Genomic DNA, 16,440 nt, shown 5'->3' on the forward strand with positions numbered 1-16,440 from the left:
CTATCGAGTGGGCGTGGCCTTCTCCCGGGCGGGCGTGGCCTCCAGGGTGGGCGTGGCCGCCTCTTGGATCCGCCCTAAATCCCTGGGCAGAGCTTGGTCACCTCCAGCCCTGAGTGTGGAAAATGAGTGTGAATTCCGAAATGAGAAGACGGGCTGGAAAGTACCACGCCGCAGCCAGGAGAGAACTGGAAAGAAAAACGTGCGTCAGGCCTGCGAGGGATCCAAAGTGGGCCATTCCGACTCTCAACTCTGGGATGCCCCAGATTCACCGTGCGGGCGCTGGGGTCGGATGTCCTCGGGGGTGGGGGGGTGCGTGGGGGGGTATGTAGTGGGGGATCCGTGGCGGGTGCATGGGGGGACCCGTGGGGGGGATGGGGGGGGTGCGTGGGGGGTGCGTGGGGGGGATGCGGGGGAGGTGCATGGGGGGGTGCGTGGGGGGATCCGTGGGGGGGATGCGGGGGGGTGCGTGGGGGGGTGCGTGGGGGGATCCGTGGGGGGGATGCGGGGGGGGGTGCGTGGGGGGATCCGTGGGGGGATCCGTGGGGGGGATTGGGGGGGGTGCGTGGGGGGGTGCGTGGGGGGATCCGTGGGGGGGATGCGGGGGGGGATGCGGGGGGGCGATGCGGGGGGGGGGATGCGGGGGTGGGGGTGCGGGAGCGAGGCTCCAGGAACGGTGGCCGCCCCCCTGGCTTCAGGCAGCTGTTGAACGAAGACAGAAGGTCTTGAGGGGATGTGACTGGGGTAGAGGTGGCAGTCTGTCTGGTTTCTCATTGACAGGCCACTAACCAGTCTGCGGGTATTTAACTCATCCAGCTGCCATGTTCGACCCCTTTGTGGGCCCCATGTTGAATCTCATCATAAGTTACCTTTGGTTCACTCTGGATGAGTTTCAGGAATTAGCAGAAATGGTAATTATGGTATTTTAAGAGATATTGCATTGGCCCTGAATGGGAGCCAAAGCATGAGCAAGATATAATAAGAGATAATAAGATCCATCTGTATACAATTATCATTTCCAGTTTCCAGGGGGCTAAGTCTCCTGTCTGTTGTTTCTGTTGGCCCTCCCTTCTGGTGGCTGGTTTGTTCAAATGATGTATGATATTTTAGTAGGAGTTTATCTTCAAAGAAGGTCTTTGTTCTCTGAGAGCACTCCATATTCTGGGTTGAAAGTCTCTCTAGATTGGTTTTGCTGGAATTTAGAAGTCTCAGTTGTGTTAAGCCAGATTTAAGATCATTCATTCAGCTTGTAATATGTATTCAGCTTGTAATATGTACCTTATATATGAGATAGGCCCTCAGGTATCAACTGTGTGTGTGTGTGTGTGTGTGTGTGTGTGTGTGTGTGTGTGTATGAACAGGTGCCTTTTTTTCCCCAGAGTATGAAACAGAGTTTAAAAATATTATCTATTGTTTCAGGCCTTCAAGTATATGCAGAAATCACCGTTTCAAGGACTTTAATTAAAAATTTCTTTTAAATCCTATAATATATTTTTTCAGCTAAATAGAAACATTATGCATTATTCATTATATTTATATGTTTATGGAGCCTTTGCCATAAACTCCACACCATATGTGACAAATATTGACTCTCCTCCACCAAAACAGCTAAAGTAATCTACAATCAAATAATCTTAGAAAAATAAAAAATAAAAACCTCATTGTGTCTGTGCCCTTGCTAAGCGTATAGAATAGCTTCCCACCCAGCTCTGAGGAGGTTGAGGCAGGAGGATTGTGAACCCCAAATCAATCTTGAATTGAGACGCTGGCTAAGCCCCTGACTGAATCATTCCCCACACCCCAAAATGCTTCCCGTCACTCGTTGAATAAAATCCTAGTTTTCTCACGGTTCTACACAATCTGACCTATGCCTACTAGTCTTTATTTTTTTTGAAATAAATAATAGTAAAATGTATTAGGAAATGAAAGTTTATTAGGGAATGAATATGCTTTCAATAGAGTGAAAATAAGGTGAGAATAGCACTGATTTGAATCGATTGTTATTGAAGAGTAAGGGGTTGTGCTGAAACTGGCGTGCCACAGCTGGCGCTCGGTCACTGCCACCACGTGAGCCACTTTTCCAGTCCAGCGTTTTGTTTGTTAATGGCGATGAGGCCCCAGGCTTTCCGGCCTCATGGCTTTGATCTTCCACCCTCCAGATCTCAGCCTCCTGAGTAGCTCGGCTTACAGACCGAGCTATTGGCACGCTGAAGCCCACTTCTCTCATATTAGGCTGTCTTTCTCTTTACTCCACACATCCAGCTCCAGCCGAATTGGCTTTCTCTTGAGTTGTAGAAATTGTCACATCTCCAACACACTGTCTAGTGAATGTCCCTGTTACATTGATTCACCCTTTGTCCCACCAGGTCTGTGATTGCCCCTCCCTTCCCCAAATCAGATAGACTTATACACAAGACAAAGGTACAGAAATCAAAAACATGAGGGAGAGGACTCGGGAGGGGGAATGGGAAAAAAATGAGGGCGGGCTTAACACTGTTTGAAAAGAAATGTACTCATTACCTTACATATGTATCTGAAACCCCTCTGTACATCATATGTACAATAAAGTTTTTAAAAAAGAAATGTGCCACATCTTTTTCTCCTCTCTCTCTTACTAATACAGGGCTTTCCAAATGTTGTTCCTCAGGCTATTAACTTTTCCTTTTCCTGAATAGTTCTTACTCCTGCAGATTGTGGCCTCAATGTACATAGAGACATTTTATGACCATCTTATCTAATTAGCATCCACTGTTCTCTGTTTTTCAATTAATTTTACAGTACTAACTATAATATATAAATTATTTATAGTTACTTATTTTTTATTCCCTTTGTCAAATAGTTATTTCACAAGATCACGATTCCAACTTTTATTCAATCAATGTAAAACGAGGATCTGACAACTACTAATTACTTGACTATTAAGAGAACAAGATTTTATGTATTAAATATGGTGAAAAACATTGCACATTTATATCATTATACTTGAAGGTGTGAACTCATTGGTTAATGAATAAAAACATTAAAATATACTCAAACAGTCAGTGTTATTTTTTTTTGCATGGCCTTAAAGTCACATTTTAGCAATATTCATAGCCACCAGTGTGTTTTGTCCACAAATAGTCAATTACATGATAAATAATATTGTTAATTTTTATTTTTCAATTGTTCTGCATCTATGAAATGCAAAGTTCAAATGTTAGTGTCTCCCCAAAGTACTTGCTAATAACTGAATTCACAATGCAATAGTATTTAAAAGTAGGGTTTTAGGAATGATTACATCACAAGGCTGTGGAAACAAACCCTTCTGAAATGAGTTTATGGGACCCTCCTTGCCCCATCTGCTACGTGAGGATATAGCAACAAGGCATCATCTACAATGCGAAGAGCAAGCGAGCCCTGCCCGATCTCCGCATCTTACATTTTATGGCCAGCACTATAAAAACAATCCATGTTGTTAAGCTATTTGTCTAAGACTCCTAATAACTTTGCGAAATAGTCTCCACCATTGCTCCTATTTTGCAGATGAGGAAAATAAGGAACCAAGAAATTAAGTTACTAGCTCTGGTGTCTACAGATTTCATTTAAACTGAAGCAATATGGTCTCTGGATCTATGTTCCTAACTGTCCTCCATGTGAGATTTACCTCTCATAACAATCTACTTCAATAACATTTCTTAGTTTGTGATGATCTGTGGCAAATATTTTGGTGAGTTCTCAGCAGCTCTTTTGAGCAGAATGTGAATGATTGACACTCCATAAGCCCCATGGCAATTGTATCTTTAAAAGTATGAGTAGGGCTGGGAAGGTGGCTCAGTGGTAGAGCGCATGCCTTGCATGCCAGAGGCCCTGGATTTGATTCCTCAGCACCACATAAGCAAAAAGAAAAAAGCCGGAAGTGGCGCTGTGGCTCAAGTGGTAGAGCGCTAGCCTTGAGCTGAAGAGCTGAGGGACAGTGCCCAGGCCCAGAATTCAGCCCCCATGACCAACCCTCCCCCCCAAAAAAAGAGTGTGAGTAGTGGGTGTGGTCACACACTCTTCTAATCTCAGCACAGGAGAGGCTGATGCACAAGGATCCCAAGTTGGAGGCTAGCTTGGTCTATTCAGTGAGACTCTTGTTCTCCAAAAAAAGAGAAAGAATTTACTTACTTATCCAAATTAATATTTAGTAAGTTCACATTGGTGTGTGATGTTTTATAATCTAGGAAAAATGAGATATTTTTGAAGTATAGTAGAAGCTGTTTGTAATCACTGACTCTGCCAGTCACTCTTCCTTGGAATATTTTGGCTTGTTTTCCCTAAATTGTTGCTAACTTTTTCCAACTTCTCTTAATTCATTCTTAACACGGTTACAGTTCCCTTTCATTAGTCTTTGTATTTGTAGCATCAGAGACTGAGCAAGATGGTGGCTATTGGTAAGAGTCCTTCAAAGACGAAATGCTACAAGTTAACACCTTGCTTTTCCTTTAGGGAAGCGGGCAGGACTCTCTCTCAGATTTCAGATTTGGATTTGTCTGTCCCTAAGTGCATAACTATGAGGCAGCTGTGAGAGGTATGTACAGAAATACGCTTGTTCCCTACTGCATTACAAATAACTGGACCAGTGCCTACAGTAATGGCTTAGTATTGCTAGCTGCCTGGCTGGTTAGCTAGATGGACAACCAAAAATGCTGGTTGGAACTAGAAGAGTTAGCCAGATGGAAGAACCTGAGGCTGACTCGTGAAAAAACATGTGGCAGACAGAATATTCAGGAGGAAATAATTACCTAACACCAGGCGGTTTGGTCTTGATACACGATGTCTTTGCTTTGGGATATGTGTTCCACATACATTATTTCTGACTTCAGAGTTCATCACAATTAAAATCTGTAAGAAGACCCTGTAAGAAGACCCTGGAAAATTGTCCGTGTGTTACCTGCACTGGAATGTAAAGACGTTTAAATGTATATCTTTCCAATGGAGAGGCAATTCCTTTTCCTTGCACCAGTATTTCAAACATTTTTTTAAAAAATGAAAACACATACAAAGTATTAACTAGGACTGCTGAGAAAAATAACCCTCCGGTGTAACAGTTTCCATCAGCTCTCAATTTAATTACCACATTAGCCTACCAGTTCTCCCCAGAAATAATTGACGGCATGCAGTCATTTCATTGGATATTTACAAACACCAGCCCTGCAAGGGCGATCTACCAATTCCTCTCTGGCTTGGAAATGACTGGCAGCACAGAGCTGCTATTTTGGGTTCAGCATCTTCTCACCAACTCAGTAAGATGAGGGGAAGAACATGGAAGAAGGCAAAACTTGTGTTTTGTGCCCAGTCTTAGTTTTATAATTTTGTTGCTACTGTGAAAAACAAGAGCATGCAATCTTGATTTGGTCTGCCACAAAAGTGAATAGTGGTTGTGTGTGTGTGTGTGTGTGTGTGTGGTGTGTGTGGTTTTTTTGAAGATCTTGTTGAAATATCAATAGGTTAAAAGACCCTACAAAGCTTTGGGTCTCTACATTCAAAGCCTAAAAATTGGTTTATCACTCATGATAAAAAATGAGTTAATAAGGTCAGTCTGATACTGATTTTGTATACTGAAATACAGTGTCTTTATTTTGGATTAAATGATAAGGTTTGATCTGGAGGTTAAACTGTCACATGGAAAGAAGACAAAATGAAGGTTAAGCTGGAAGTTATTTCATTTCAGGGAGCATACAGGAAATTCCAGAAGACAAGATGAATGTCCTAATTGAAGTTCTTAAAGGACTGAAGTAGAATGCCAAATTATGGTCCTGTAGATTCAGGTTTCAAAAATATCAATTTCCACTACATAGAAAAGAACTGATGCAGAAACTTCTGATGGTCTTAGTGAAGAATTCTAGCTGTGGTAATTCAGTGTGATGATTCAGAGTGGTTACTGGTAGTTTCAAATGATAACAGATGGAGAGAATAAAAATGTGATTATTAGGACAAGATACTCATCTAAAAGGCAGTAACATAGTAAAGATGATAAACCTCTTCAGATTAATTTTCATGTGTAACGACAGAGGAGTTGTCAAAAGTGACTCTGGAGTAATGCAAAGTAAACTTTCACTTGCAATGTCATCCATGTTTTAATATTTCAGTCACATCTCAGAAATTTGGCTAGAGCTTAATTTCACCTTCTACCGTTCGGCATACAGTATGAGAGTCACACAGTGGTGTGGGCCCTTCTTGAAGAGAAAACATTGTAAGTCCACACTTGGAAGCTTTCAAGTGCAGGGGCTGCGAACTTGAGCTTTAGTAGCTTCAGATCATTCTGCTCCTGGTTAACCCATCCCGTTTCCTTGATGCAGAATGAAAAGCACTATAAATAAAGAATGACTGGACTATCACAGGAGTGGGTTGGGATTTCAGACCCACGTTCTTGCCTGGGCTGAGGCATCGGATTGTTCATTTATCGAGTGCGGTATTGTAGAGGGCATTGCGGATGTGGGTTTTAATATGCTTGAGGAATAAGGCACTCTAGTCTAATCTGAATTGGGAGACAGTGCACGTCCTGTTCCTAGGATAGGCGTAATACACTTTTGCATAGTAACGACTCTGCCAAAGCTTACTGTTCAACAGAAACTCACCACACGCATATAAGGGTTGACTTCAGTTATTTCCGTTATTCACTCTTCTTTTTCTTTTTAATGTATATTGAGACTTGAAAGATATTTGGGTAAATGCTCTTAGGTAACCATCTCTCCCTCAGCCTCCCTGACTGTTGTAATTGTTCTTAAGAGTTCCTCCTTGGCCAAGTAGAAACTCACTGGTGTAGACACATCGCATGCAGCCAGCACCCAGCACATTCTCTAGACCCTCTCACACCCTTTGGACTCAGTTGGTCGCTCTTCTCAAATGGTAATTACGCCCGGTGAGCAGCAGTCAGTAGTGTGGATCCATCTTGAACTTGCTGGAAGAACAGGCGAACCGGCCCTTTACAGCTCAGGTTGGTTCTTCATGACTCCTGGGAAGATTTTCTTTTAGGAAGCCTTTCTCTTTTGGCTTCGATGAGCCCTCTGTTCTCATGGAGTTGCCTTTTGTGCCTCTTTGTAGAAGGAACTCCCCTTGAGGACGAATACCACCCAAGCAGACAGAAGCAGCCCTCCACCCCTCCTTGAAAACATTTCTAAACGTAAAGAGAGTCCACTGGCTGGCGAGGTGGGGCTTAGAATTTAAACTCAATGCCAAAGTCACCACACCTTTTTTTTTAGTATAATTACCTCTTAACCAAACATTTTTGAGCTCCTTATAAATTGGCCCCCTCAGTCACTTAGCCATTTTAGTAGTTGTTCTCTGAAGTTCGTCCAAGTTTTCTATAATTCTGGTTAACAAGGCGCTCTGCGGGAACGCAGTGTCCAGGTGCGGTAACTCTGCCAGGGCATTTGTGGAAGCAGGAGAAAGATGACAGCCATCCAATATCCCTTAGGCTCTCGTAAAGGTATGGCACCTTTCCAGCCAACCAACAGGGTTGAGCTCACAGTAAATGAGCAGGCGAATGGACTGCAAGTGGCCCCTGCCTTAACTTATGCGGAAGAAAAGCCAGCAGCCACCAACTGGCCAGCAAGTGGCCAGGGTGCTTGTGACGCTGAAGGGATCATTCTCTTTGAATAAGGTCTAACTGTGTATGAGGAGGAGCCATTCTAGAACAGAAGCTAAGACCTTGAAGGGAACATATCAACAAAAGGCAGTGGACTCATCCGAAAATTACCATTGCTCTGGCTTTTCACATTATTTGCACTGCCCTTGTACAAATAAAAGACTGAAGTGTTGCTTATGAGTTTGTTTTCCCAGTCTTACTGGGCTTGGAAGAAAAGCTGGTGAAGTATAGAAGTCACTTGAAAATGAGCGCCTTTCTTAGGGTCAAATGAAGGGGTAAATGGAGTCAGAATTATGCTCCACGGGTATACAGTGCTTCACTCTCGGGTTTTTATTTGATTGTGAACATACAAGCAAATGAAACAAAAATATTCCTGGTTCAGTGTTCTGTTTCTACCACTAGTTCAGGAAGTAGGATACAAACATTGTTGGCAAGTCTTCCCATTTTTAAATTTGAGTGGGTTGTATCATTTATGTCCATGATTCTTAACATTTTTATAGTCGTTAGTTTACCTTTTTGATAATATATCATACCATAAATATAAAATTCCATAGGCATCATCATCTGGCTCTAAGGAATAAAAAAGTATGTTATGTTTGTTTGGGTCTGGGAGACCCTAACAAATAGTCTAGTGAAAGATTGGCAAGCTTTAAGGTGCAAAAGTCGATTGTAAATACCTTAAAAATGTAATTTAAATTCCTGATACTTGGGACAGTAAAACAAATATTTAATATTCTGATTCCAAGACTAATTGAATTATGTTTATAATAGACTGCCATCCCGAAATACATGGAAAACTTACTAGTGTTTGATCCATACTTGAAATGTATTAATTTGCTATAAAACAAAACTGACCAAGGAGAAACATACCAAACGGAATACAATGGTTAACAATAAGTATGCATATATTGCATCACTTCAAAGATGCTGTTATTTTTTTTTTTACAACCTGGAAGATTGCTTGCTATTAAGACTCTCAATTCAACATTGCCAACATAGGATCATGTGCTATGAATGCTAGAAATGGGCTTTTGTTCCAACCTCCTTGCTCCACTACGTATTTTTCTCTACAGTGATGATTAGGAGAAGGTAAGATATTAATAAAAATTAACCTAGAATTATCCTTCCTTTCTCTGGTCTGGCAGCGCTTTGTCTCCGCCCACCTCTCTCTGGAGGTCCGTTTTGGGAGAGCAACATCCCCTTTGAACACAGCTGGACTCTCAGGTAGTTTGGTCCTTGGGGACTAATATCCCTAAAATAACTTAGAATAGTTAAATCTGACCACGTGTGAAATGCCAGTTGCCTTTTTAATTTTAATGGAATATTTTAGAGCATTTTTATGGAAAAGCTCTTAAAGTCCGTTTTTCAGTACCTTAATGAAAGGGGAAAATGTGTTACTGTAGCTGTTATTTTTTATAATAAATTTAAAGCAGTTCCTGCAAATCTTAACAAGTAAAATCAAATATTTAATGCTTTTGGCAAAATGCCTTTATAAAATTTACAGAACAAAATAAACTATTCTGGATTTAAATGGTCTTGAATAAAACAGACTGAATTTCTAAGGGCGCTTACATCATGTATCAGTATTTTCAAGCTAATTTGCCATGTGTAATCATCAAGTACCACAACAGTTACTATTTCAGCTGAAGATCTGTGCTCAGATGTTCAGATGTTACATAAAACTAACTTCAAAATATCCTAGTATTCCAGAAAGAAACCCATATTGCTTTGATTTGATTTGTGCAGATTGGGACATCCTCTGGTACATGGTCTTGATGTATGCTACAATTAGCTCTAAAAGATTAGGTGGGCGCTTGAATTTTGAGAGTTTACAAAGGCTGATTGATCCTTTCCAACTAGAAGCAATGCATTCTGGCAGTGTTTAACAGAGTTCTCCTCGAAAGGAAGCAGTAGAGGTGACATGCTGATTTCCATAGCGTCAGTATGAAATGCCACGGTGGGAAGAGTGCTGCATGCAGATGCTGCTTACCTTTGATGCAACCAGCTCCAGGAGACCACTGAAGAGGGATTCTTTTTATATTTGCTAAACATTCACAAAAACTATCATTTATAAAGGCCCAACTTTAAGGAGAAAAAAAAAAAGATGGCTTAACTGGGTAAGATGGACTCGCACTGTTACACTGGGCATAAACCACCTGGAAAATTTTTATTATGTGTGGGTTTTTTTCTGCTTTGTATTTGCAGCCCTACAGGTTGAATCTAGGAGCCTTGCATAAGTCAGAAAAGTCTTGGCGGGACTTAATTCTCCTATCAGGTGCAGCAATTTGAGAGAAGGCTTACTCAGAAACTTAAGTAGCTTCTGGATAAGTGGTTTGACAAAATGAATAGAAGTAAAAAAGAAACATTAAAGATGTGATTTAAAAAAAATTCATGTGTTACTTGCTATTTTTATTTTTCATTTTTTGTCCGTCATGGGGCTTGAACTCTGGGCCTGAGCACTGTCAAGTTGAGTGCTCTACTACTCAAGTGGTTTTCTGGTGGTTAATTGGAGATAAGAGTCTCACAGACTTTCCTGCCCGGGCTGGCATTGAACTGCGATCCTCAGATTTCAGCCTCCTGAGTAGCTAGGGTTACAAGCGTGAACCACTGATGCCTGTTTATTGCTTGCTATTTATGAAGATTTTTCCCTTCTGCTCTGAATGCATTTTCTATCAGAGCTTTTGAAATGGTCATAACTAGTATGAGAGAATGTTATCAAGATTCTAGAAAAGGTATCTTCCAGGGGAAAAAAATCTCATTAAAATTGATACTGCTAATATTTACCTCAGCAGTGTCTGTTCTAAGGGTTTCTCCTGCATTGTTTCATTGCACTGTTGCAACTTTATGAGAGGAATCTCATTTTGCAGATGAAGAAACAAAATCAATGAGTTTAAGTCACTAGGTTAGCAACTGGGGCCAATCCCAGTATTCTGACTGGACTTAATGCTTTTGAAATACGATAGACTTCAAATAGTTTAAGAAGAGACCCACTTAATCGTTAACGTAGTTAACAAATAATTTTGACCATTTTATTGTTCATTGTTCTGAGAATGGAGATGAAGGATATAAACTATCATTGGCATTTGATAGATAGTCACGAGTAGACTTTTTAAGATCAGAACAATTCTATGCCAGATAGTCTCTGGGTTATGTTAATAAAATTAAGATGAACTAGTAAGGCTAAAGTACACATTTGCCTTTAGTTAATAGAAATCATCTGTCAAGCAACCATAAGTTTGGGCAGGGCTGCAGTGGCTCTCACTTGAAATCCTGGATATTTGGGAGGTGGATATCAGGACAATTCAGTTCCAGGTAAGTGTGGGTAAAAATAATCATGAGATTCCCTCCCAACAGAAAAGAGCTACGTGGTGGCACATGTCTTTCATCTCACGGCAGCGGGAAGCATAAAATAGGAGGGTCATGGTCCAGAAGATCCTAGGCAAAACTAAGAGCCTGTCTCAAAGCTCCTGAGCAAAAAGAGCTGGGGGTGTCACTGAAGTGGTAGAGTGTTTGGCTAGCAAGATCCAAACCACAGTAGTACCAAAGAAAAACAAAAACCTCAAAACTAAACATACTATAAATTTGTACTTTTCATATGTACTTGCTAGGCCAGAAAGAATTTAAGGTGCTTTCTATATAATATCTCTCATAATGTCTGTCTGTCTGTCTGTCTGTCTGTCTGTCTGTCTATCGTAGAAAACCTAACTATAAACCTAACTATAGTAAACTATAGTAAAATAAAGAGTAGGAAAAATAAAATGGAAGAGAGTAAGATAATACACAAAATCCATATTTCAAGATCTTAATACACTTTCTAGAATTCAATTACAGTTTTCATTCTGAATCTTTTCAGAACCACAGCAGAGGGAAAAATGACTTGCTGTATTCAAGAAGTGACATGTTAAGCATCTTTAAAAGAAAGGTAGACAACACACTACTTGGCTCAAGTAGTAGAACATTTGTTTTACAAAGTGTGAGGCCCTGAGTTCAAACCCTAGTTCAAATATATACAGGTGTCATATATTATAGTATATATTATATAAATACATAAAAGAAAGGTGGGAGATGCTTCAAGTAATGGTAATAAAGGTAGTGTTATGAAAGTCCTCCAGCAACACTGTCAACATATTTAGAGCATATGTTTCAATTTTTTTTAATTGGGAATGAGGCTGATATCCAAGCATTCGACCACTGAATTATATTTCCAGTCCTCACTTTAAAGAAAAGTATTGATTTAATAACATAACTTGAACAGAGAAACAAAACCATGCATGTAGTCAAGTATGTAGCTTGATTGATTTGAATTTGCTTAATGTCAATACACGTATTGACAATTGTGTGCCACAGGTAATGTCATATTCTTTAAGTCTGGGAAATTTTGACTACTTTTTAATCTCGTAGGGTTTTAGTAAAAACTCACAAAGAAAGAACTTCTTTTATTTCAATCATGTCACATGTAACAGTGAGGTGTTTGCAGATCACATAGAAACTATGGTCAAATTGAGCGGAATTTATTAAAAGGACTGTTTACAAAGGTGTGCATTACTATCGTGATCAAGAAAGTTAGCAAGGGATGATAGCAACAGTAAAGAACAAGCTCATCAATGCCTATAGGGATCTAGTAGCTGAGACGCAGAGAGAAGCTTCATCAGACATCCAAGTAGTCCTTGAAGCGAAAATGGTTGAGAACTCCTGGTGTAGACTGATTGATATCTGCTTGGTCAAACTTGTCTCATCAGTCTGAAGATTGACATCAATTCCTCGCATTGCCTTTGTTGGTTGTACAAAGGAGAGAGATCACAAACTCAGGCAACTTTGGAGTGGTACTTGCTTGTTGTCTTATTCAACAACTACCAACCCTTGTGCTATCTGGGGCTATACACCTCTTGATAACTATTAGTGACTAGAACTTCCTTGCAGGGGGAGAGGGGGAGCTGGGGGCAGCTGGGGGCAGCTGGGGGAGACAGTCCTGGGGCTTTAATTCAGGGCCTGGTCGCCCTCCCTGAGCTTTATATTCAAGGCTGTCACTCTGCCACTTGAGCCATGGCTCCACTTCTGGCTTTTTGGTGGTGAATTGGAGATGAGTCTCAAGGACTGAGAGTCTGAGCGGGCTTACAGAGGAGATGCTCAGATCCCAGCCTCCTAATAGGATAAGAGACCAGAGCCAGGGGTGCCCAGCTGGAATTCCCACTTTGGTTGGGAGCACACAGACATTTCCCCACTGAACAGCCGAACCCACCCCTCCCAGCTCCATCAGGTTGACTCAGAAATATCATTTTATTGTAATTATTAAGGTGTTGTACAGAGGAGTGACCTTTTCATAAGTCAGGTCCTGAATGCAATTCTTTTGGACAATGTCATTGCTTCCTTTGCTTTCTCCTCGTGTTTCTGGAAACCACAGTGGATTGGGGACATTTTTTATTCTACTTTCTAATATTTTAATTCTCTGTAAGAAGTTTCACAAGGGAGCTGCATTCACTGGAGCCATTTGTGAGTACAGAGCCTCTTGATCAGTGTCACGCCCACTCCTCCCGGCCTTCTTCTCCTCGTTTTAAGGTCTTCACCCCTCTTCAACTCAACGCTTCCTTATTCTTCTCATTTCTGTGCTATATACAATACATTCTTGCCTACATTCTCCTCTCTTCCGCTTCATTTTTCTATCCCTCTCTCCCTGTCCCTCCCCTCCCCAATTCCTTATACTTATTTTGTTGGGCTTTCACTTAGTCTTTTTTTTTTAAATTTCCCTCTTTGTGCTCTGAGTCCATTACACGTCAGTTAATTCATTTTTTATTTGTTCTGTTTGTTCATTTGTTTCCAGCTCTTGTGAAATTTGCAGCCTATCTTGAGTCTAGATCTGCTGTGAATTTATTCTTTATTTTTTGCTGTGTTTTATTTGGGGCAAGTAAGAATAAATCTTACCTAATTCAATTAGTTTAAAGAATGATTTCACATATGTAACCATGAGCCTCAAACTCACAGACCTCTTTTAATCTTCCAGAAACCCTTGTCTCCACACAATACCATATTGAATATTAAGGATTCACTTTGAATGTGGGAAAACACAAGCGTCCATTCAGCCCATAACGGGTAGCTTGAAATTCTTTTTCATTCTGCTTCCAATCAGGCCCTAAACCCGTTTAACACAATGCAAGCAAGATAAATAGGTGTGTTGAAAGAAAACGTGTACACCCACCATTCCTCCTTTCTCCTCCAAATACACACCACTGGCCCGCCTTCCTGCATAAGATCCGACTTTTCATTTTATTAGCCAATACTTCTGCACCAGTATTTCTGTTACGTGCCCTGTTTTCTGTTACAAAGACTCCAAAGGGACATGAACAACCAAGTACCAGAACACAGGGCAAATATTGTTTGCGCCTACTTACTGAACCAGAATAAGAGGAGAAAACAAACATTGCCAAGTCTTTCCAGCGATGCTTAAAAAGCTATTCTTGCTCTCAGAGGAACAAAATAGGGCCTATTTTTTCCCTTTCTTCTTTTTTTTTTCTTCTTTTTTGTGGCTCGAAGCAACTTCCCTGTCAACCACTCATCTAACCTCTGTCACTAGAAAGCTATGTGCTGGCAGTCTGGCCTCCACAGTTCAAGGTTAGAGACCCGAGGTTCAGAACCTAGGCGCCAAGCAGTATCCTCGGGCTGCTAATTTCCTGGACGCAGAGTCCCGCTCTGTAACCCCCCTGGGTTGTGGGTGAGTGGAGCCCATTAACATGTAAAAATATTTGCAGAGATGGGGGGGCGGTTGTAGGGCCGGGGCTCCGTGCACTCCCGTGCGCCAGCGCTCGCTGGCACGGCTCGGGCTCTGATAGAGAACATCTGGGGGACTGCAGAGAGCTGGGGCGGGGAGCTGCGAACAAAGGGGGCTTGTGAGAGAAGGTTCCAGCAGGGGGATATGCTCTGGGTGACAGAGGCTGAGCTTCCAGGCTGTTCCTGGCTCGGCTGCAGCCTGAGCAGGGGACGGGGGCGCAGGGTGTGCGCTCTCGGGGCCTCCCCCGAAGATGCTGAGGACGGAGGGGGAGGGCGGGGGAGGGGGGCGAGGCGCAAGGAAGGGTCCAGGGGCCACAGGCACACCGGTCTGCAGGACTAGACAGCGCCCCGTGCTGCTCCTCCATGCTGGGCGAAGGCATGGGCCATGCGTCCCAGAGGAAAGAGGTCGGGCCAGGGCCCAGCTTCCCCATGGCAACCCCATTCGTCTGGACATAGGAACACTTCATATCTATTCGTGACAATAGGTGCCATTGCAAACACAAAAGTGCCCTCAGTCACTGAAGATGGAGGTCAGACAGGAAAAGCCGTCGTTTAGAAGTCGAGTTTTTACATTGGATTCAGATTTACGCACGCTTCGCCCAACCCACCAGGAGTATGAATGCAAGGACAGAAGAACGTCCATGTCCAGGCGCCCGCAGATCGCGCAGGCTGGTATGAGACAGGAGCCAGCTAGGCTTTTATGAGAATGTTTTGGACACAAGCTAGTCTGTGTATGCTCCCAAATGGAACCTGCATCCTGCATTCATGAGGTTTGCCTTCTCTTGCTCTTCTGCCTTAGCTCGGGACTCACAGCCTGACTCCAAAACAACCAGCCCCACATTGTAAATATTGCCAAGAGCCTTCGTCTCATGGGCAAGCCCCAGGCATTAACACCTGAACTGCCCTGGATTGCGTTGGCCTTGGAGCTCAAACCAACCAATGGATGGAAACAAGCCAAACTTGTGAAATCTTCAGACTTTCTCAATTCACTCAACAAATGCTTACCAAGTTTTGACTCTCTCCTGAGGTGTAGGAAAACAATACACAACAATTCGCACCTGCTTCCTCTGGCTTTCCAAACTCATATTCTAAATAGATTCTGATTTGCTTGGCAATTGGTATACAAACTTCACCTCATTAACTTGTCTTCATTTGCTCCAATTTCTTTTCTTTCTTTCTTTCTTTCTTTCTTTCTTTCTTTCTTTCTTTCTTTCTTTCTTTCTTTCTTTCTCTCTTTCTCTCTCTCTCTCTCTCTCTCTCTCTCTCTCTCTCTCTCTCTCTCTCTCTCTCTCTCTCTCTCTCTCTCTCTCTCTCTCTCTCTCTTTCTCTCTTTCTTTCTTTCTGATTCAGTCGTGGGGCCTGAACTCTGGCCTAGGCACTGTCCCTCAGCTCTTCAGCTCAAGGCTAGCGCTCTACCACTTGAGCCACAGTGCCACTTCCGGCTTTTTTCTTTTTGCTTATGTGGTGCTGAGGAATAGAACCCAGGGCCTCAGGCATGCAAGGCAAGCGCTCTACCACTGAGCCACCTTCCCAGCCTGATTTCTTTTATTTTTAAAAGTCATTTACAGTGGTAAATTGTTCACAATAGTTTTGAACTGTGTGACTGAAATTGTTCTGCTATTGTAAATCTGGGAGTAAAACAAGGTTATGTGATGCTTTGAATATAGATATTCTGTTGTTGTTGGTGGTGGTGGTGGTGATGGTGGTGGTGTGTGTTTGTGTGTGTTCTAAAATGGATGAGTTAGGCAAAATGATTTAAAAATTACGGTTAGTCCTAAATTGGGTACAATTTGAGTTTGCTTCTACTTTAGGTTAAGAATTACATTTGGCTATTAGTGCAAGAACTTTCTTCATTGGTATTTAATATCTTGAGACTGTCTTTGCTTTGAATTTGTTATAAAAGTTTTTACATTCCTCATCCACTATTCTTTCTGAGAAGAATTTGCTCTTATAGCACAATCAGCCACATTGGTACAAGACCTCAGTGAAAGTTAAAGACTAAAAAGATCAGAGTGTTACATTTATTTATTTAAAACTGGTGACTATAAGAGCAGTTTTTTTCATTTTCCTTT

This window comes from Dipodomys merriami, unplaced genomic scaffold (genome assembly GCF_024711535.1).
Source record: "Dipodomys merriami isolate MVZ:Mamm:240054 unplaced genomic scaffold, mDipMer1.0.p SCAF_81, whole genome shotgun sequence".
Lineage (NCBI taxonomy): Eukaryota > Metazoa > Chordata > Mammalia > Rodentia > Heteromyidae > Dipodomys > Dipodomys merriami.